At 52.8% G+C, this 22,634-nt stretch overlaps 1 long non-coding RNA gene across 1 annotated transcript; it reads left to right on the plus strand.

Annotated features, from left to right (window-relative positions):
• Positions 1–8,885: 8,885 nt before the first annotated feature.
• On the plus strand, positions 8,886–16,079 carry LOC122450207. Its single transcript, XR_006272080.1, has 3 exons — positions 8,886–9,100; positions 9,215–9,685; positions 10,013–16,079. It is a non-coding gene; the product is annotated as an uncharacterized LOC122450207 (long non-coding RNA).
• The last annotated feature ends 6,555 nt before the right edge of the window (positions 16,080–22,634 follow it).

Consider the following 22,634-nt stretch of genomic DNA (forward strand, 5'->3'; position numbering starts at 1 on the left):
TTCTAGTCCATGGGGTCACAGAAAGTCGACACGACTGAGCAACTGAACTGATCTTCTCATTGTAGAAAATATGATAAATATAAAAATACAAAGCAAGTAGAAAGAAAAACAAAAAATCACCAGTGTGCCACTTCTGTTAATATTTTGCTCTTTTCTTCTTCCAGTGTATTTCTTGATATTAATAGTAGCCTTATTCAGTATTGTTAATTGAGTAAGGTTAATTAACTAATAATATATAAAAATATAAATTAATATTAATTTTATGGTGCATGTACTATTTTATGAGCTTCCTTCACTTGAAATGATCCGTTTTAAGGCGCCTCCTTAGTGTTCAGATTACCTGTGGTCTCAGAAGGTGGGTGGGAATGCTTGCGTGGTGTCCTGCTAGCTCGAGAGAACAGAGAGAACAGATTGGCCTGAATTTTTCTGATCATATGCTTGTTTCAAAATTTTTAAACATAATAGAGATGTGCATGCATGTGTGCTAGGTTACTTCAGTCACGACCAGCTTCTAGGGACCCGATGGACTACTGTAGCCCTCCAGGCTCCTCTGTCCATGGGACTCTCCAGGCAAGAATACTGGAGTAGGTTGCCATTTCCTCCTCCAGGGGATCTTCCCGACCCAGGGATCGAATCGCAGTCTCTTAAGTCTCCTGCATTGGCGGGAGTGTTCTTTACCAGTAGTGCCACCTGGGAAGCCCCTGATAGAAATGTATATCTTGGATATACAAAATCCTTGTAATCCTGAACCTCAGAAATAATCACCACTGCTTGGTATATGTTATCTTCAGATTTATCTATCCAACTACAAAAATTTACAAGGATGTATTAAAGTATTACTTAATGAAAAGTGTGGTCTTGCTAGAATTGTGTGACTTCTACCTCATAATAAATGTCATTTCGACAGCACATGTGAATCTCTCTCCTTTTTAAAAACAAAACAAAGCAATTTATTTATTTGGCTGCACAAGGTCTTAGTTGGAGCATGTAGGTTTTTTTTTTTTTTTTCTAGTTGTGGCTTGCAGCATCTTCCCTTATGGCTCAGATGGTAAAGAATCTGCCTGAAATTCAGGAGACCTGGGTTTGATCCCTGGGAAGATCCCCTGGAGAAGGAAATGGCAACCCACTCCAGTATTCTTGCCTGTAGAATTCCATGGACAGAGGGGCCTGGTGGGCTACAAACTGTGGGGTGGCAAAGAGTTGGGCATGACTTAGGGACTAACACTTTCACTTTCATGCAGCAACTTTCGTTGGGCACTCAAACTCTTAGCTGCTGCACGTGGGATCTAGTTCCTTGACCAGGGATGGAACTTGGGCCCCCTGAATTGGGAGCGGGGAGTCTTAGCCATTGGACCATCAGGGAAGTCCCCTTTCTTTCTTTTCCATGGCTTCCTAGAATTTGGTTGTTTGGGTGTGATGTAATGCAGTCATTTAACCCCCTATCAACCATGTTTGGGTTTTAGAACTGTTTTCTGTGCATTAATGTTGTAATGACCATTCTTTCACCAGAACATTTTTTGCACAAGTGTGGAATTTCTGTTTGAGGAATTCCCACAAATGGTTTTTGAATTTCAGATTTGAACAGTAACTGCCAAACTATCGTCACGGAAAGACTGGAGCAATTTGTGTTTTCATCGGCTGTCTGTTTTAGCCCCACCCTTGTCATCATAGGACATTATAATCTTTAAGAAGTGTTGTCAATTGGATAATTTTTATGTCCTTGAATTACTATGGTTTTCTTAGCATTTCTTTGCCAATTAGTGAAGTTAGGTTGAATGTCTTCTAATGCAGACATTGGGTACTTTCATTTACTCTTCTGTGATCATGTATTCATGTCCTTTGAATAAGAACTTTGAGTCCTTGTTTATTAGGGATAATAATCCTTTGCTTGTTACCTGTTGTAAATGTTGTTGTCTGTTACTTGGCTGTTTTATGACCATCTGTTAATTACACCTAGTAGTTTTTGAGTGTTTACAAATACTATTTACTAAGAAAACTGCTTTACATGAATTATCTGATTCAATTCTTTCAACAAATTGTTGATCTTGGTACTGTTATTATCACTCCTATTGAATACATGAAGAAATTGAGGCTCAGAAGTTTGTCACCTGGAGAAAAGTAGATGAAGCCCGGGTTTGAACCCAGACCCCTCCTCATGGTCTCTTTTCCAGAACATTATCTATATGGTTATTTTTGCTTCATCCAGGGGTGAACCCTGAGAGGGGATTTGAGGGCAGCTTATTTGGGATGTGCAGGAAAGGGTAAGGGGGCGGGGAAACGAGATAAGGTCGGAAGGACACTGACACAGATCGCATTACCGAGCAGGTGGCCGCTGTGCACAGCTGGCCTCCATCGACTGGGAGGCTCCTGGGGGACTGGGTAATACACGACCCAGACCCATGAGAGGGGCGGCGAGCCGGGTATTTATCCATCAGTTCCCTGTAGCACTGACTGAAGTCAGCCCCCCGAGGACATTAACTAGCTGCCACTTCAGACCTCCCCCAAGCACTGTTTTCCCTGCAAATGGTGGGAAACCTCAGGCAGAGAAGCACAGAGACTCACTGAACAAAGCTGCAAGTCAGGGTGTATGGGGTATGGGCAGGAGAAGAAGGATCTGCCGCAGTAGCCAAGTTTCTCTCTCTCTTTTTTTTAACAGGGTCACTTTTGATTAAAGCTTATACAATAAAGGCCAGTCCTTTTCTTCCCATGCAACATTGTAAATTCCTCCCAGTTTTAGCCAACCCCTCTATCATATCACCCTGTGTCCAGCGTGTTACATGGGAAGGAATTTCATCTTTCTTACTCTGGGAACTTTGCCTTCTGAGGTCCAGGAGGCCAGCCCAGCAGCTAAGCCCTGGGGACACTTTGCTCACGAGCCCGACGTCTTGGCTGAATGCCCGGGTGGGGGACGGTACAGCCTTGGTGCCTGTGGCCGTCATCAGTCTGGATCCAAATGCTGAGGGAGGGAGGCTGGCTTTCCTCGGCCTCAGCCCCTCTCCTTGCGGGGACACCCTCACCATCTCCTTTTCTCTCTTCACCTCCAGTCAAAATATTCTCCCTGCTGAGGTGCTGAAAGAAGAGGGCCGGTTGCTGGGTCTTAGTCTGTTTGTGGCTTTGAAGGTGGGGAGTAGCCACACTGCATTTGTTGAGAAAGCTTTGGTTAACGCTGGTGATGTAGACAGCTCCCTGGAGCAGAAACGGGGACGGTGGGTGGGCCTGGGGGGCTCCGACAACACCCCTTCCCAATTCACAGGGTGACAGAGCCTGCATGGTGGTACCCAGGGGGCTGGGGGTGGGGGGTGGTGCCCTCAGCTGCCCTACCTTTCCCCTTCATCTCCCTCAGAGAGGCCTTCCCAGGACCACCCGTCTCACCTGCCTCTCCCATCCCAAGACCCTCTTGACCGCTTCCTCCTGTTTCTAAATTTTTTTTCATACAACTTATCACCACTGTAAAGTACTGGCTTTCTTTATCGTTGTCGTTCTTGTGCGTGTGTGTCTGTATGTGGTTGCACATGTGTGCACGCAGCTCTGGCACGGGGGAGGGAGTAAAGATGCGTCTTCGGAGAACATCTGTCCCTAGGGCTCAGGCCTGGACCAGGCGCACAGTAGCCTGACCTCTGTTGGAGGGGTCTGGGAGCCAGGGGTCCGGGTCTCTGGTCTGGACTCAGCTTTGGGGTTACGGGCGGGCCTGTAAGTCCCGCCTGGCATGGTCAGGGACCCCCAGAGCCAACTCTGAGAAGGAGATGTGTGTTCAGGGCACAGTCAGGCAGTGATTCGGGATCTGGGCTGTTGGATGGGAGGGAGAAAGCAGGGGTGGGATGCAGTGGGTACCACCCCCCAGGTCACCCTGAAGATGGGCGGCCTTCCCCACGATATCAAGAGGGGGGCTGAGGAGCAGAATTTCATTGCTTTCACTTAATTCACTCATCTAGAAATATCTGTCACGCACTTTCTATGTGCCTGGAGCAGGGGATGTGGTCCTTGCCTACGTGAGTGCCCATCTTCTTGGGGGAGACGGACAATCGCCAAGTCGGTGTATAGGGTCTGTTTGGGTGTTGGTCTCCGCCATGAAGAGGAGAGAAGAGAATGACAGGGCTGGGGAATTCTTTCAGATGCTGAGCAGAGGGAAGGAGGAGGTACAGAAGCAGGACGTGCTCCGGGCGACCGGCGAGAGGGAGGGCACAGGGAACGCTTTGGGCTGAGATCACGAGGGGATGTGAAGGAACAGGAGTAACTTTTTAAGGAACACGCTGAGCAGATGGAGGTGTTTTGACTGGGTCACTTGTAAATCACCCATTAAATGTTGTGCTTAAAGATAATCATAAAGGGCCTGGTGGTGGGGGGGGCGGTCGGGGGGAGAATCAGATGTGGTTTGGATTCCAGCTTCTTAACCCACTAACTATTGCTCAGCTGATCCTGTTATCTCCTGGAACCTCAGTCTCCTCGTCTGCAAAACTAATAAGAAGAAAGGACACAAATGATCCGCATCTGGAATGACAGTAGACATAACTAGAGATCCTGCAGACGTCAAACAAGGAAGGGAATGCTATAAACAACTCTGTGCCAGTACCGTGAACATTTAGATACAAAAAGTTCTCTGAAAGGCAAAAGCAGCAAAAATGGATTCAAGGGGGAAGAGAATATTTTAATGCCTTTAATCCCTGAAAGAAGTTAAAAGAAAAAAATCTGATTCTGAGCCCTGTTTCTGGCACATGGTAGGTGTCTAATACACACAGCCATTATCATTCACTTATTCCAAACAGTGATGTCAATATTTCATCATCTTCAGAAACACCTTACATTATAAGAAAAAAAAAAATCTGTTTCACCATTAAACTCTCTTCTATACCTACTTCCACCCCCACTAGCATCCAAAGACATCATCTACTTTATCTATTAGGCTTGACACAAAAGACTTTCACTTGTTACTAAAAATATGCTGCTTGCTTGCTTTGGGAAAGGATGCCCAGAGGAATGTGCTGCAGGTTTAGACTGCCTATAAGTACAGACAAGAGGCCTGTGTGTGCAGAAGCCGGAAGGGTAGCTCATACGTTCCTGCAGCTCCCCACGTCCCACGTGACAGTGACCCAGCAAGGCTCCGTGTTCGGGGATGCGGCCGGGACACGGCGCCACGGCCAGGCTCTGAATGCATTAGCAGTGACCCAGAGTCAGTGGCGTCCAAAAGGACCTCTTCTCTGTCGATCTCGCCAAGATATTCATTTCAAAGACGGCCCTGGCTCCTTCCGGCGGCCGTTCCCGTCAGTCACGTGCCTCCCCTTACAGGGCTGTGTTGCACAACTGGCTTTCCAAGCAGGGGTCAGGTCTTGTCCGTTTCCTGTCACAGCCTTGCCCAATTGAGGGAAGTTGTTCCAAGGCTGGGCCACGGGCCTTCGATGTGGAGAGCAGGTGGCGCGTGTCTGCTGGACCGAGGGGAGGTTGCTCGGAGATGGGAGGGGCTCCTGGGGGACCACCTGGCCCCGGGCAAGGGGCACCAGAGGGGTGACCCGGGGCGGGGGCCGTGGGAGTTCGGGGGTGGGGAGAGAGCCTTCAGATCACACCCTGGGGACCGCTCAAAGCTGGGGTCCAGGGACCTGCGGATCAGAGAGAGACTCAAAGAACTGCAGGGGTGCCAGGGAACCCGTCCAGTTTCATCCAACTTCCCATTTGTCAGATGGGAAAACTGAGGCCCAGGGAGAGAAGAGGGAGTTGGCCGACGCAGCACAGCAGGTTCTCTCCGGCCTCCTCCCACGAATGGGGACAGATGCCACCCGGGGCCTGGGCCACCTCCGTGGCCTGCAGGGCCGCTCAGCTGAGGGGGCGGCAGAGTGAGCCTGGGAACGTAGGAGGCTGGAAAGGCCCCCTGGTGGGCGTCGTCCTCAGAAGAGGGGGAGTGCGGGTTGTGATCCTGGAGCAGCATAGTGGGGGGCTGGCTGTCCCACGGACTCCTATTCAAAATGGGGAGGGGCTACGTGGAGAGGGTCCCCAAGGGTACTTCCCAGCCCTGCACTCTTTTCTGGACAGCGTCACAAAGCCTGCAATGCCACCAGCCACACTCTTTTTAGGGGCTTCTCTGCCTTTCTGTTTTCAGTGCGATATCCCAGGGGAACAGAACACCCCCGCCCCCCCCGCCCCGCCCAGACTCTTGGTGAATTCCGGTTGTGCCAGTGAGGCCCTAAACACTTCTCCCCTCGTTTCCTGGCGGGGGAGCAGCCATCAAGTGGGCCTGCCTCTGCCCACCTCCCAGGGTAGTCTGAAGGATCACTCAAGATAATGGCAGGAAAGTGCTTTGGGAACCGAGGTGCAGTGCCTGCCTAAGAGGTGGTTCTAGTTAATGATTTATGCCTGGTGTGGGGGGCCGTGTTTCCTGGCAGGAAGTTGGCAGGAGGGAAGGAGAACACAGTGAGAGATAGGAAAGCTGGAAGCCAGCGGCCGAGTTTCCCAGGGGGTCAATCTGGACAGTTTCCTCGGGCAGGGTCTCTCTCAGGGGGCCTCGATTTCCAGCTCCCACCCAGCAGAGAGAGGCTACACACCCAGCTGCACACCCAAGTTTCCCAGGGGGTCAACCTGGACAGTTTGCTCGGGCACGGTCTGTCTTGGGGGGCCCTCGATTTCCTGCTCCCACCCAGCAGAGAGAGGCTACACACCCAGCAGCCTCTCTCTGTTGGGTTTATTTTATAAATATTTACTGAGCACTCCCCTACCTCCCCGCCCACCAGGCTCCAGCCCAGCACCAGCCTCAGGGCTGAGAACAGGGTTAGGAGCAAAGCCAGGCTCAGCTCCTGACCTTACGGGGCAAAGCCTGGTGGGGAGACACAGGGCAAACAGGAAATAGAAACACAAACCGTATGTGAGTATCACGATTCTTGTCATTGCTGTGAACATCCAGCTGTCTCCATCACATCTCCCTGGGATGTCTAAAGGCGTCTCTAACTTAACTTGTCTGAAGCCAAGCACTTCATTTCACTCTCCCCCAGGCTTACGAAATGCAGTCTGTCGGGTCACGAAAGCCAGAAAGCACCCTTGTCTCTCCCCCTCTCAGTCATCAGCTCCTCCGGCAGCCCTGTCGCCCCTGTTCCCTACAGCTCTCTTCAGGCAGCCCGCTTCTCTTACCATCCCCCGCGCCTCCCTCCGGGTGACAGCATCGCTCATCCTGATCATTGCACAGCCTCCTAGCCAGTCTCCCTGCTGCCTGCCTCTCTCCCAGCTCATCCCCATCCACCCTTTATTCAGAGTAAAGCGTTCAAAGCGCAAGTGTTAGTCACTCAGTCACGTCTGACTCTTTGTGACCCCATGGACTGTAGCCTGCCAGGCTCCTCTGTCCATGGGATTCTCCAGGCAAGAATACTGGAGTGGGTGGCTATTCCCTTCTCCAGGGCATCTTCCCGACCCAGGGATCGAACCCGGGTCTCCTGCATTGCAGGCGGATTCTTTACCGTCTGAGCCACCGGGGAAGCCCATTCAGAGTAAAATGTGTTCCTAACACATAAATTGGATCCCATCAACCCTCCTTCCTTATAACCTTCCCCTGGATCCCTGGTGCTTTCAGAATGAGACCCAAGCTTCGCACCCTGGTCACGAAACCCTGTGTGACCTGGCCCACCTCCCAGACCTTGTTGGTACCTCCCGCTGCTCCCTCATGGAGCTCCAGCCTCCTGTTGTGGCCTTTTGTCTCTTCTGGTGGCAATGCTGAGATCCTGCTGACCTCGGGGCCTTTGCACCTGCTGTCCCCTCTGCCTGGAACAGCCCTTTCTCCAGAGCTTCACCAGGCTGGTTCCTTCCCTTCCCGTGGGCTCAGCCTAAATGCTGCCTCTTCCGAGAGGCAGCCCCCTCCATAGCCTCCTTTCTGTCAAGTGCATCCCCAGCCTGTTCGCTCCCATCACAGGGGTGTTGCCGCTGGTCATCCCGCATTCCTTTGCTGGCTTGTTGCAAGTGCAGGGACCTTGTCTGAAGGGCTTGCTGGGCAAATGCTGTTAGGTGTGTGCTCAGCCGATCAGTCGTGTCTGACTCTTTAGGGCCTCATGGGCTGTAGCCCCTCAGACTCCTCTGCCCATGGAATTTTCCAGGCAAGAATACTGGAGTGGGTTGCCACTTGCTCCTCCAGGGGATCTTCCCCACCCAGGGATCGAATCCATGTCTGCTGCTTTGGCAGGAGGATTCTTTACCATTAGCGCCACCTGGGAAGCCCCCAGCATTTGATATTCCCCCAATAAACTTCTGTTAACTAAATGCAGGAAAGAGTTCCCTCACCACTCCCATCCCAGAAGAGGTAAATACGTTCTAGGGATGCCCCCACTCCAAGAACTGGCATGGTGTGGGCACTGCCAGGCCCTCTTCCCTCCTTCTAGTGTCCTGGTCCTCTCGATTCCTCATGAAGAGCTGTCTAATGGATTCTTAATTTCCCGTCACTGTGGCAGGGGCATAGGCATCAGGATTTTCATACATCTGTTCATTCATGCCTGCGTTTATTCTGAACTTCCCGGCCACCTGAAGTCAGAAGGCCTGGGCCTAGATGTGACCCCTGCCACCAACCCGCTGTGTCACTTTCGTCAGATCTCGGCTGCACCCTGGGCTCAGTTTGTTCCCGTGCCGAAGCAAAGGTGGGGGTGGTGGACCGATGGACAAGCTCCTCACCGCCATCAGAAAGGCCTTGGGAATGCGGTCCAGCTGGGGTCCGGGTGGGCTACAGGATGCCCGACTCCAAGCTGGAGCAAAACTTGAGTCTTGGCTTCACAGCGAGCAGAGGACTGTCGGTTTCCTGCTGGCCTGTGGTCTGTGTCCAGCCCCAGCTGGCGTCTGGGAATGGAGGGAAGCGGGACAGGAAGTGAAATCTGGGTCACCAGCCCACCCAGCCTCCCCACTCCACCACCCACGTTCCCAGGCTCGCTCTGCCTGCCTCTGAACCGAGCCTCCTCACAGACCACGGCGGTGGCCCAGGCCCCGTGCAGTCTCTGCCCCCGTCGAGGGGAGGAGCAGGGAACATGGGCAGGAGGTCGAGCCTACTTCCCAGAAGAGGCCGCGCAGCTCTTCCCGAGCGAACAGAATGCAGAGAAGTCAGCGTTCCCAAGTTCAAGGCCAAGGCAGGGCGGAGGTCCCCGCAGAGGTGGGTCTGAGGCTGGGGTATGGTGGGAACAATGATGTGCTTTTGGCAGGCCCAGAAGATTTTTCCTTTCTGGCACTTTAGGCGGATGCCTTCCCCCTCCCCCACCTCCTGCAGGGAACTTCCTCAGGCCAAGGACCAGCAAAATCTGGAAGAATCTGCCTGGAAGCTGATTTCCCTGGTTTCTGTCCCAGAGGTCAGCTCTGTATCCCCACTCTGATCCCAGTACAACAAAACAGGATGGATGAATTCCCCTGATGTTCTAGGTGCAGGCAAGTGTTTTCCACGGTATGAACCTCTCTCTCCTACGGACTTGATCTCACAAACTTCCCCCTTTCAGAGACAAGTGGTTTATGAAGCTAATTCATACTAATATGTGAACAGCTGCCTGCTGACTTTCACCTGCCCTGTGTATTTGACTATGAACTCCTGGAGCACAGAGACTGTTTTATTCCTCTTCGTGGTTGCAGTGCCAAGTACAAGGCTTGGTATAGAGTTGGTGTTGTGTGGATAATCATAAAGAAGACAGCAATAATAAATCATAACAGCCAACAATCACTAAATGTTTTCTAAATGCCACACAATCAGGTAAGGGTTTTATGTATGTTACCTTATCTCATCTTCACTTTGTGTGGTAGGTACTGTACTTATTCCCATTTCACAGAGGAGGAAACTGAGGCTCGGGGAGGTGAAATAACTTATCCAGGAATCTAAAGCGGTGGAGGTAATGTTCAAATCAAGGCAACCTGACTCCCAAATGCACATTCTTAATGGAGTAAGCTAGGTAATTCGGACCAAGGTTAATTAGGCTCGATCTGAAGTTCTTCTTTTATAAAACACTCAACACCTCTTCCCAAATGTCTCTAATGATTAATTTTAGGCTTCCATGAGTGTGGTTTTTTTTTTTTTTTTCAGGAAGTCCCCAAATCCCAATCAGAGTGATTCGGGAGAGGACCAGAAGATGTCAATGGATGTGGTTTTCCTTCCTACCTTCTCCTGCTCCCACCTGTCTGGTGAAAATATAGGAGCCCCTGGGATGCCCAGCTTCAGGGCGGGCCTGGAGAAGACTCAGGGAAGCCAAACCTTTGCTGGAGGCCAGGGAGCCTCACTTTGGGTTCTCTTGAAGCCCCTATTTTTCAGAGGTCCCCTGATTGCCCTTCTCGTGGCTCACGGCTCCTCAGCGAGCGGGCTCACTCTGCACAGGTGTTCGTGTCTCCCATCAGACGGTGCGTTCCACAAGACCAGGATCTGTAGTTCTGCAGGGGGTCCCCAGGCAGGAACACAGGGCCTGCTGCTATTTGTTGGGAGCTGGCCCTGGAGCCCAGTGGGCCCTCCCAATTCCAGCCCTCTCTGCAGCCTCAAAGCTGGGAGGAAGATCATAGCCACGATGGCCTTCGCCTAGACTTCTTGTTGAAAGGGAAGCCCTCAGAGAAGAGACACAGCCGCAGGACACGTGTACCTGCAGAGACGGCCACCAGCCACTCGCCACAGCCTCCACGGTCATCTCCATCACCCGGGTCCTGGCTCCCCTCCTCCAGGAAGCCCTCCCTGGTGAGCCCCACCCACATGCCCTGTTATGCTGCTCGCTTGGGTTCCAGGAAGCTCGGGGCGATCACAGCTCTGGGGAGAAGACCAGAGAGCAAGACTCAGGCATCTCTAGAGTTCAGAACTGGACTTTCAGTTCCAGATCCTGGTTTCTGTCCTCTTCTTCCCTCTTCTTTTTACGAAGAGACTCTCTCAGTCATCCTTGCTTTTCTTTTTCTCCCTTCTTGTCTCTTCTTGCCTTATTCCCTCCTTCCTTCCATCCCCCCCTCATTTTCTCCCTTCACTCCAGCACTGTTTCACGGAAGACTTGAGGCCACTTTTGCCTTCAGCCCACCTCCAGACCGCTGGGCGTTCAGACCAGCCCGAGGTCTGCTCACTGGGTTGCATGGCACAGTGCCAGCCTTGGGTGCTGTGGGCCTTCCTCTGGGCTGAGTGTCGGGGCAGGGTGGCCTCGCCGTGACACCCAGCAGCCCCACCCTCATCACCCACCCTGCTGGGCCAGCGCTGGAAGCAAGACACCGCCCCCCCCCCCCACACACACAACTTCCTCGCTGCAAGCACAGGAAGGAGTCCGGGGGCCAAGGACAGAGCCCTGGAGTAGGCGTCTCAAGACTGCAATCCCTGAGTGCATGGCCCCAGCGGTATCCCCAGGCACAGCTTGCATCCAGCAAATGCTTGTTGAGTGACTGAATGAAGGCCACAGACTGAAGTCCTGGCTGGCTGCCTCATTTCAGAGACACCCCTTCACCACTCTGAGCCTCAGGACCCTCTGTTAAAATGAGGAGGAATTGCCCGACCCTGTCCACCCCCTCGAGGCAGCTGAGAGGAGCAGGTGTGATGCGGCCTCCAGCAGTAAAGCCCAGGCCGGCAGGCTGTGTGGGTGAAGGTGGCTTGTGCGGGGCCCCTTCTTTGGGGCTGGAAGGGGCTCGAACGCTCTGGGCTGAGTGATCCTGAGGAAGCTACCGAGCATGAGAGAACTTCAAGGTTCTGTGAGGGGGCCCCGCCTTCCTCCCCGGCGGAATCCTAGCAGGGTCTGCCCACCGTGCCCCAGCCATTCTTCGGCACCAAGCCTCCCTCTGCCCCGGCCCGCCCAGCGCAGGCGGCCCAGCGCCACCAGGCGGGTCCTTATGAACTGGGCTTTCAAGGGGAGCTGGTCTAAGGAGAGACTGAGCCAGCAGCTTCCGGGGTGGGCAGGGGCTGCCTCGGGCCTCCGCCCGGGACTCAGAGCCGCTCAGCTCTGCCGTTGGCCAGCTGTGTGGCCTTGGACCAGTCGCTTCACCTCTCTGAGCCGCACCTGGCTCATTTCCCGCGTGGCAAGTACCCTTGCCTTGGCAGCCGAGTCATGAGAGTCCGCAGAAGAGGAAGGGGAACCTGGCAGGCAGAGGCGCTGGGTGATGGTGGGCGTCTGCTTGGCTCGGCGGGAGCCCATCCACGCGCCGCTCCCCCTACCCCCACCCCCCGCCGCTCTTCCGGCCCGGTTCAGCCAGATGGTGGGAGCGGGGAAATGCCGCGGAGCTGCAGCTCCTGGTCTATTTTGAGAAGCCTCCTGTTTCCTCTGCTGCCTGGGGCCATGTGGTGGCTGCAGGTCTCTGCTCCCGGGAGGGGCTCCGAGCCGGACCTTGTCCTTCCTCGGTGCCTCACGCCCAGCCCTCTCCTCCCACGTGGCCTGAGCCCCACTGTCCTGACTCCCAGCTCAGGCAGCACAGCTTCAGCCGGGAGGGGCAGAGGTCAGGTGCCCAAAGAGGGCTTTGCGGTGGGGGCTGGTCACTTGTTGGCAATATGGAGAAAGTGGGGAGCTGGGGTTGGCCCCCCCATTGTCCGGGCTCAGCGCCTGCCTGCCCAGGCCCCCGCTTCTGCAAGCCTGCACCCCCACCCCCACCATGGCCGTCAGCATCCTCGGGTCCCCAGCAGCAGTCATCACTGCTGGGGTTGAGCGCTGGGTGGAGTCATCTGTATTCCCATATGCGGCTTCCTCCAGAGTGACCTCAGAGGCCCACAGAGAAACACAGCCCCCCAGAACGCTGACCCGGCCAGGAGGCCGGACAGTCCCCTGGCTTGCTGCCTGGCTGGTCTTAATTGCCCCAGTCACCCCGTCAGAAACCTGGGAGCCGCCCTTCCCTCCTCTCCTGCCCCTCCTCCTCCCGGCACAGAGCTCTGACCCTGGTGTGCCACATCCCTCATTTACTAGATCCGTGACCTTTCATCTCTCCATGACTCGATTTATTCTTCTGTGAAATGGAGCTAAGGAGATCCCCCTATTCATGGGCCTGCAGGGAAGAGATATTGAGTTAATACTGGTGAAGTGCTTAGGACAGGGCTGGACACTTAGTAATTGTAGCTCCTATTCCGTTCAGTTCAGTTCAGTCGCTCAGTCGTGTCCGACCGACTCTTTGTGACCCCATGGACTGCAGCACGCCAGGCTTCCCTGTCCATCACCAACTCCCGGAGCTTGCTCAAACTCATGTCCGTTGAGTCGGTGATGCCATCCAACAATCTCATCTTATTATCCTCAATAAATTGCAGCTCCTATTACCTGATTGGTCCACAAAGTCTGCCCACTCCATCTCTTCTACATCACTTCCGTCTCCTCTACTGCGGTGCTGGTCCAACCTCTCCTTGAGGCGCTGCCAAGGCTTCTTGCTGGCTTTGCTGCCCCTGTTCTCCATCCCGCTAGAGCCAAGGGCATCTTTCTGAATAAAAAGTCTGATTAGCACTGTAGAGTTTTGGAATTAGATTTATTCATTCACCACCGCCCCCAAAATATCTGAGGGCCAACCCTGTGCTACAGTAGTAACCTAAACGAAGTAGGAAGCGTATGTTCTAGTGAGTGCAAGTCCCAACCCTACAACTGGGTGGCACTGGGCAAGTTTTTAAATGCTTGGAACCTGAATTCTGTCATCTGCACAATGAGACCGTAGAGAACCTGCCCCATGGGCTTGCTGTGCGTGTCAGCAGAGTACTCAGCTCTTCTATCAAAGTATGTGAAATAGTTTCCAAGTGGAAGCCCTGGGGTGAGGATGGTAAGGATGGTGTCATTCCATTCCTCATAACCTTCCAACATTCATGCTGGACTCAGGCTCTCTGTGACCTGGTCCCAGTGATGCCTTCCCCATCACCCACCAGCCCTGTCTTTAACATGGTCCTGAGGATACTTCATCTCCATCACTACTTCCCAAACGACTCAGCCCTTTCACATGCCTTGCTTTTGCATGAGCCTTTCTCCTTTCTTGGAATTTCTCCCTCCCTCCCCTTCTTTTCTTAACCTCTCCCTCCCCTTTTCAGGGCCATCCCAGTTACCTGCCCCTGCTAGGCAGAGTCTTCCCAGCCTCTCAGGACAAACCCCCCTGGATCTGGGCTCTTCTTGCCGGGTGTTCCTGCCCCCACGGTGCCCCTGCCCGTGGTGATCGTCACCGCGTGGCCTCAGGTCTATTCCCTCAGCCCCTGGGCAGGAATGCATCACGCTGACCTTGTGCCCTCAGAGCCTGGCACTGGCTTGGCGTGTTGGCAATCATTAACTTTTGGCATATGACTCGTCACTGACTTTTGATGAGTGCATTCATCGCTGCCAAGACACCTCTGATGATCAACCTCAATTTACCCAAGTGGAAGGTGGGATCAGTGTTAGAGATTCTCACCCTACTGTAAGGGAAAGACCTTGACAAATGCCATCCCCTTGACAAATGCCAGCTGCAACAGAGAAGACCTGAGAGTCTCTATGTGCAGGTGTAACGAGATATGTTAGCCAGTGTAGACCACACACTCTCTGATGGTGCACACATCCTGGAAGTATGCTCCTTTCACATATAAGGTTGAGAGGCATGCTCCGGTCTGCACGTGGCTTCCTCCACACAGTGATCAGGGGACCCAAGCTCCCTCCATCTTGAGGCCGTACCATTATTTAGGTCCTTGTTGTCATCTGCACCCAATAGGCAGAAAGAGAAAGTGAGAATGTGAGGAGGTCCGGCTACTCTCAAATGAATTGACACAGGCTGCCTCTACTCCTGTCCTGTCACCTAAAACCCCATCACATGGCCACTCCTGAGTGAGGAAGGTGGGACCTGGGGGCTAGTGTGTGCCGCAGAAGGAGAGGAGGATGTGGATTTGGGTGAACGCTGACCATCTCTGCCAAGGCAACCACTAGTCTGATGCTAGCTCCTGTGTGTGTGCGTGGAGACCAACGGGCAGACCCCCCACCATGAAGGGAGATGGGCTTGCCCGGCCATCCCCACGTGCTGGCATAGACACAGTCCAGACCACGCTGGACTGGAATGACTGGAGCCGATCTTGGATCCCAGCCCTGCCTGGTCTGTTGGACTGCCCATCGGTCAGGGTGGGGGTGGCGAGAGCTCATGGAGGGTGGGAGGGTGGCTCTAGGCCCAGCACCCTTCCTGGGGGCCTGGGGGCACTCAGCGTTCTAGGGTCAAATTTTACAGCTGCAGGAGCCCAGACCCCGGGAGGCTGCCCCCTCCTTTCTTGGTGGAATGGGCCGGGCTGGGGCCTGGGTAATGTCCCGGGCTCTCAGGGGGTCACAGCTGCTTAGAGGACAAATCTCTGTGCCCTCCCCGTACCAGCCGGGGAGCCGAGACCAGGCCTGCCTTCACGGCCAAGTGTGCGCAGCTGCGGTTTGAAAGGCCTTTTGGAAGCTCAGCCTCCCTTTCCCCCAACACTTCCAGCCACCGGAAGCAGAACCAGTCCCCTGGCCAACCCTGCCGGGGTGAGCAGCATGGCTGGGCCAGGACACCTGGCATTCCAGCTGGCTCGGCGACTCCCTGCCCCGCCTCCTGCTCATTCCAACGCCTGCCCCCTCTCAGTGGTCCCACGCCAAGGTCAAGGATTTCTGGAAACCTGAGAAGAGAGGATTCCTATCGACCCTAGATGGTCCAGTGGTCCTCAGCAGGGATGTTCAGAACTCAGTGGGTGCGTTTTGTGTGACTCCAGTGACAGGCGGCCCACTGGCCAAGGACGCTGCAGATTCTGGGCTGGGCAGAAACTCTCCTGCCTCCCGTGGGGCCTCTCCACGTTCCTGCAGGGCAGTGCTTCCACACCTGAACGTGCAGGGCCTGAAAACACAGGTCCCTGAGCTCCGCCCCAGCTTCCTGATTCACTGGGTCTGCAGTGAGTGTGTGTTTCTAACAACTCCCAGGTGATGCTGACTCTGATGGTCCGGGGACCACACTTCGAAAACCGCTGTTGTGGGGGAAAATCTGTTTTCAAGTATCTGAACCTGGAATATCATTCTGTTTGACATCCAAATACAAAGTATTTTTTGCCTTTTTATATTTGGTTCCTTTTTCCAGATTGCAATTACATTAATCTCTTTTGTACTGTTTACCAGGCATTTTTCACCAGCTCAGAAAATAGAGACCTCCCTGGCAAAGCCACAGGAGGTGTCTGAGTGGCTGATTTAATGCTCCGTGGTGGTCTGCATTTGTAGCTGGGTCATTCGCGGTCATCTCTCAAATGTGTGCCTTTGGTGTCATATCATTACTGAAATAGTTTTGAAATGTCTGTGATTTTAGTATAAAATATTTTTCTTTTGTTTCTCCTTTGTATGAGCATTAGAGCAGAGTGTGTGTTTGAGTGTGTGTGTGTGTATTCGTATTTTAGTTTAGTGAGTGGGTAGTTTTTTGTTCCCAAGAATTTCATCTTGGGAGGTAAAGGGGATGTTACTAAATATTTACTATAAAAGGGGGGGTGGGCACTGCATCTGTCAGAGGTTAGACCACTGCTTGAGTCCCACACCCTCCCTGAACAGAATGAAATACACCCCAGACAGGGAGCGTGACGCGGCACAGAGGCACTGGGAGCTTCTGCCCCGGCTGTGATCCCTAGTTTCATACATTTTCCAGGCAGAGGAGAATGAACCCCCTTCAGAACTTGCAGGGCAGGGTGCCAGGTGTTATGGAGGAGGGAAGCGGGTGTCCTTCGTCCCATTGTTCAACAAAGACGCGCGCTCTGGAAGGTTAGGTGACCTACCATGGCTGTTGTGGCATTGGGATTCCAACCTGAGACTCTGGTCCCACAGCCACTAAGAGCTATCGTGCCTCCGTATTGGAGGATGACATCTTCCTGTCGTATATATGATTCTCTGCCCACGTGGAGGAAGGGCATGGGTGATGCTGTCAACAGAACTGTTTCAGTGCCTGTCCTCAGGGAGCTTACCTTCTTTCTGATGGAGAAGACAGCATGAATAACTCATTGCCATGTGGATGTTTTGAGGGTGGAGAGGCAAGGAGAGTGTGTCCCGGGGAACATGACCTGACCTGGGAGAGACTGGGAGGGGGTGGAGAGGGCTAGTAGGAGCCAGTAAGTGAGGAGGCAGGAAGGAGAGAGTTCCGCTCCCCAGGAGACGGTGGAAGGTGAGCTGTGTTTAAGAGGAAGGAGACCAGGGCCTTTGGAGCCCAGAGAGCAAGGGAGAGAATTAAGTGGGAGAGGCAGCTGGGCCAGACCTCGCAGGAACAGGATGGCCTTGGGGTGAGGTTGGTCTCAAGTCTAACAACAGTGAGAAGCCACGTGTTAGGGTTGAATCATGTCTCTCCCTTCCCCGAAGGATGCTGAAGCCCTAACCCCCAGTACCTGTGAGTGTGAGTTTTTACATTTATTTGTTTATTTATTTGGCTGCGTTGGGTCTCGGTTGTGGCACACGAGTTCATTGTGGCACGCGGTCTCTGGAGCATGTGGGCTCAGCAGGGGGGCATGGGCTTAGTTGCTCCCTGGCATGTGGCGTCTTAGTTTCCTGACCAGGGATCAAACCCACATCCCCTGCCTTGCAAGGCGGATTCTTAACCACTGGACCACCAGGGAAGTCCCCTGTGAGTGTGATTTTATTGGAAATAGGCTCTTTGCAGACGATCAAGTTAAGAGGAGGTCATGAGGGTGGGCCCTCATCCGATATGACTGATGTCCTTTTGAAAAAGAGAGGTTTGAACACAGAGACAGATGCAAGCAGGGGGAAGAGCTTGGAGAGATACAGGGAGGGTTGTGTACAAGCCACGGGAGGCCGGAGGCTCCTAGAAGCCCAAGGAGAGGCGTGGGTAGATCCTCCTTCATGGCTGGTAGAGGGGACCAGCCCTGCCTCACCCGGGCCCAGCCTTATGGCCTCCAGAACAGAGGGACGATAGAGCTCTGTCACATAAGCCCCTGGCAACTGATCCAGCATGGGTGGCTTGTAGCAGAGGATGACTTGCATGACTAGCGCTGGTGTTTTGAGATGGTCTTGCTTGGTGTGGCACAGAGAATGGACCTGTAGGGAGACCTGTCAGGAGGAGAAGATCACGTTATGTTCTACTGACAGCTGATGGCCGGTCGGCATGACTGGGGCAGGTTGGGGGACAAAGGTGGCAGTCGTGGGAGACGCTCAGAAGACAGAGTTTACAGGGCATGTCAAGGATGAGTCTCAGGATGCCGCCTTGTTAAGGGGTGGACGGCAGTGCCAGACCATGAGATGAGGGGTGACGAGGGCGAGGTTTGAGGGTAAAGATCATGGAGTGTGTCTGGATCTGAGGTGCTTTTAAGGCATCCAGTGGAGCTGCCGGTTCTGTCCCCCAGGAAAGTTTGGACCGGAGATAAAGACTGGGCTCTCCTTCCAAGATGTTTCCAGAAGCCTCTGCCTTGGGGACTTAGCTAGAGTGGCTTTGATGGACCTTGGTGAGGGAGACATGTGTCTTCAACAGATGTTCTCAGCCTTGGTTTCACATTATACTCGTGTGGGGAGATTTTAAACCCCCCGTGTCCAGGCCACATCCCGGACCATTAAACTGGAATCTCTCGGGGGGGGGGGGATGCAAGTGTCAGGGGGCTTTGTTTTCCTTTTGTTTTTTAGCTTAGCAGAGGGTGCCGTGTTGCAGTTTCACTGTGGGCGGGTCAGGTGAACTGTTTCTGGGAACCCCTCGTGTCACTTTCTCTGGGGTTGTGGGAGTTCCGGAGAAGATTCTTTCAGTTTCCCTGCATCTTCTTTCAGGTGGGAGTGAGCGGGAGGGGCAGAGTCCAGGTGGGGTTGCCCAACGGCAAGGAATGGGAAGGGGACCCCTGACTCCACCTGCTTTTCTGTGAATTTTCAACCAAACCCCTTTTCTCAGCCCACCACTCCCACTTCCAGTTGTGTCTGGCTCTTTTACAACTTCATGAACTGAAGCCCGCCAGCCTCCTCTGCCCATGGGATTTCCCAGGTAAGAATACTGGAATGGGTTGCTATTTCCTTTTCCAGGGGATCTTCCTGACCCAGGGATCGAACCTGCATCTCCTGCGCTGGCAGGCAGGTTCTTTACCACTGAGCCACCTGTGAAGCCCTCTAGAGATCCTGGGGGCTGACAATTCCTGATCCTCTGGAGGGTTCTGCAGCGCCAATCAGGTTAAATGTCTGCTTTCCCCCAAGTGTTGGTTTAGGACCCAGCCTTCTGGGATCTAAGTCAGCTACAACCTGTCTGGTTGCCAATTGGCAGCAGCCTTTTTCATGCTGTTTTTCCCTCTCCTATTCTCCCTATCCTGGTAGTTTCACAGCTTCAAAACCATCCCTTGACTATCATTTCAGTGTGGTTTGGGGGAGATTCAAACGTAGATGGATGTGTTTAAGCTTCATCCAGCCAAGAAACGTGTGTGAACACCTTGAAATACAGATCACCTGTTGCCAATGGATCATCAGGAAGGCTCCTGGCTGTGTGTAATAGGAAACCCAAGGAATAACGGCTAAAACAAATGTGTTGTTTATCCCACACGAGAGACTAACTTTAGCAGCTGAAGACTTTTGTTTAGGGGCTCAGCAACACTGGTGGCTGCTGTTCTTGGCATTGCCTTGTGGGGAGAGAATGTTTCCCCTTCTCCAGCACCTACAGGGGGTGGGGATGGGGGAAACTGGCAAAGGAGATGGGATGTGCTGGGTCAGCCATCCAACGGCATCTCTACTCGCTCACCAGATCGCCACCAGCATCGCGTGGTGGTTAAAAGCATGGCATTTGGAGTTAGGCAAACCTTGATTTAAATCTACTTCTTCAGTTTCTCAACCGTTTTGAGCCTCAAATTCCCCACGTGTGAAAAATGGATGACAGTAGGCCTCACTGAACAGGGGGTTGTGATGGTTGAGTGAAACGAAGTATGTGAACAGTTTAGCCAGGAACTGTCACAAGGCAGAGACTAAACAAATACATGTATGGATGTGAGAGCTGGACCATAAAGAAAGCTGAGCACCGAAGAATTGATGCTTTTGGACTGTGGTGTTGGAGAAGACTCTTGAGAGTCCCTTGGACTGCAAGGAGACCCAACCAGTCCATCCTAAAGGAGATCAGTCCTGGGTGTTCATTGGAAGGACTGATGCTGAAGCTGAAACTCCAATACTTTGGCCACCTGATGCAAAGAACTGACTCGGGAAAGATTCTGATGCCGGGAAAGATTGAAGACAGGAGGAGAAGGGGACGACAGAGGATGAGATGATTGGATGGCATCACCGGTTCAGTGGACAGGAGTCTGAGCAAACTCTAGGAGATGGTGAAGGATGAAAGACAGGGGAGCCTGGCGTGCTGCAGTCCATGGGGTCACAAACAGTCGGACACGACTGAGTGACTGAACTGAACCACGTCCTCCTCACCATGGCGTAGGAATGTGAGCCTAGCTCAAGCTGGCTTGCCACAGCCATTTAATCTTCTACTTGACCCGATGAAGGAAGTGCAGTCGGCTCTCCATATGCTCGGATTCAGAATCCACAGGTACAAGGCCATTTATATAAGTGATTTGAGCATCCTGGGATTCGATATCTACAGGGATGGAGGTGGGGGCTGGGGCAGCCCTGGACCCAGTCTCCCGTGGAAATCAGGGGATGACTGTACTATCAGCCCATTTCACAGATGAAGAGGCTAAGACACGGAGAGTTTAAGAAAATCGAGTCTGGACTCAGACCCGGGCAAATGTGATCCTGGAGCTTGTCCTTATAACCCTTAACTAAGCCACCTCCTCAAGAAACAGTCGCCATTATTACTGTTATTCAAACATTAGCTAATCACCTGTTTTCTGCCCAGGCCGGTCCTGGTCACAGGGGTCATGGAGATCCATGTATGAAATACACTCCCTCCCGTCAGGGAGCTCCCAGTCTTGTGGGGGAGACAGAAACAAACAATGCTGGGCCATGTGGAAACTGGGAACCATTTTACCAGAAGAAAGATTGGCAAATAATGCTCATTATCTGTATTTGAAAAATGAAATCACAAACAAGGATTGTTCTTGCATCCAGGGGCAAAAACACCCAGACACCCAAGCTGTCCAGCTTTGGCTGGTGATTTGTTTCTGAGCTTCCCCACGGGATTTTAACTGCTGTTTCTGTTCAGTCTATGCTATCAACAGCAACAGAGATCCACATGTTTTTTAAATGGAGCAGAAATATAAAAATTATTAAAATTGGGAAATGTTATAAGATTCTGGGATGAAGCTGAATAGAGAAGAATGGAAGTGGGTGCCTCGTCTGCAATGACTTGCTGGTGGCAGAGTCTAGCCTCAGTTTGTCCATCTGTCCAATGGGAATCATTCATAGATTTCTGTATTCATTCAAGGAAATAGGAGATCCTGTTCACCTGCTTCCAGAGCCAAATTATACATCAAAACAGTAAGAGGACAGGCAGGAGGAATTATAGGAATGGAGGCTCAGTCTCTGCCTTGGAATCAAGGCCAGAGTGGGATGGAGCGGGTGGAGGTGCAGGGGTGAGCAGGAGTGTGTGTGTTTAAGGAGGCCGAGCCCTGCTTCCCCACAGGCTCCCTCCCCTACCCCCTGGGTGAAAGGGCCTAGGAGGAACCCAGTCCCTTTCTCCTCAGCATCTCCTACACCCTGGTAGGTGTAGGACAGTCTTCACAGGGCCAGAATGACTGATCCCAGTATTAATGGCTCAGAAAGGGGGCCTTGGTGGCAGCTGATCAGGATAAAGGAAATGGGTTTGCAATTATCGTCTTGGTTTTTCTTTTCTCTGCAGGCGCAGGAGGTAGGGAAAGTGTTTGTCTCTGCTCCTGGGTCCCTGTTCCTGGGCCAAGGTGACACAGACTGTCCTCTCTCCTGTGTCCTGGGGCCCCAGACCACTGGGAGTGGGGGTGCATTCTGGTGGGTATAGGAGACAAGGACAGGCTAGGGGGACGGAGCCTCTCCACACTGCTCTGGGCTTTGTTTGAAGCTGGCCTTGAAGACTCATCCCTTCAGAGTCCTCCCCAGACCATCCCCCACCCTTCATCCCCGTCGTCCTCCACCCCTTGGCCTGCTTGCACCCAAGTGGAGTACACAGGACCCCCAGGAATGACTCATTTACAGGAAGGAGTGGCACAGATGGTTTTCAAGCAGTTTATGATGTGAGGGTCTCTCTGGCTTCAGTTTATAATTAGTCCTGACATAGGAAGACCAAAAGTCACCCCCGGGGCCAGCCCGTGGTTTTACCACTCACTTCCCAAGAGACTGGACGTTGGGAACTGCCAGTGACTTCAGAGGCTATAGTCAGGCGGTCACTCCCAAAGGACCACCACCCCCAACCCCTGCCCTTACTCGGGGGGGAGGGGTTCTCCTAGACCTTAACTGGCATCTGGCAAAGGGCTGTCTGGGAATCTACCTTCTATGGGTCTGAATGCTGTGAGTGTGACATCAGGCCAACTGTTCAACCTCTCTGAGCCTCAGAATCCTCCCTGGTAAAAGGAATAATCACCTTATCTGGAGTGACTTTTGTTGTGGAGACTAAGTGAGATAATATGCAAAAAAACCCATCTAGGCTCCTGGTGGAGAAGCGACTCCATAAAAAGGACGTGGCTGCTATGGCCTTGCTGGGGGCTGGAGAGATGGGATGGGGGCATTGTGAGGGTGGTCCCTCTGGGATCAGGGGAGGAGAAGATGTGACCCCATACAGGTGTCAGGAGGCTACGGCTGTGTTGATGATGTATAAGCTGGGTGGGTATACACGAATAAGACCTTATAGTTCACGTGAATTATTTCATAACAAATAGTTCAGTTCAGTAGCTCCGTCATGTCTGACTCTTT

Source organism: Cervus canadensis, chromosome 11 (assembly GCF_019320065.1).
Source record: "Cervus canadensis isolate Bull #8, Minnesota chromosome 11, ASM1932006v1, whole genome shotgun sequence".
Classification (NCBI taxonomy): domain Eukaryota; kingdom Metazoa; phylum Chordata; class Mammalia; order Artiodactyla; family Cervidae; genus Cervus; species Cervus canadensis.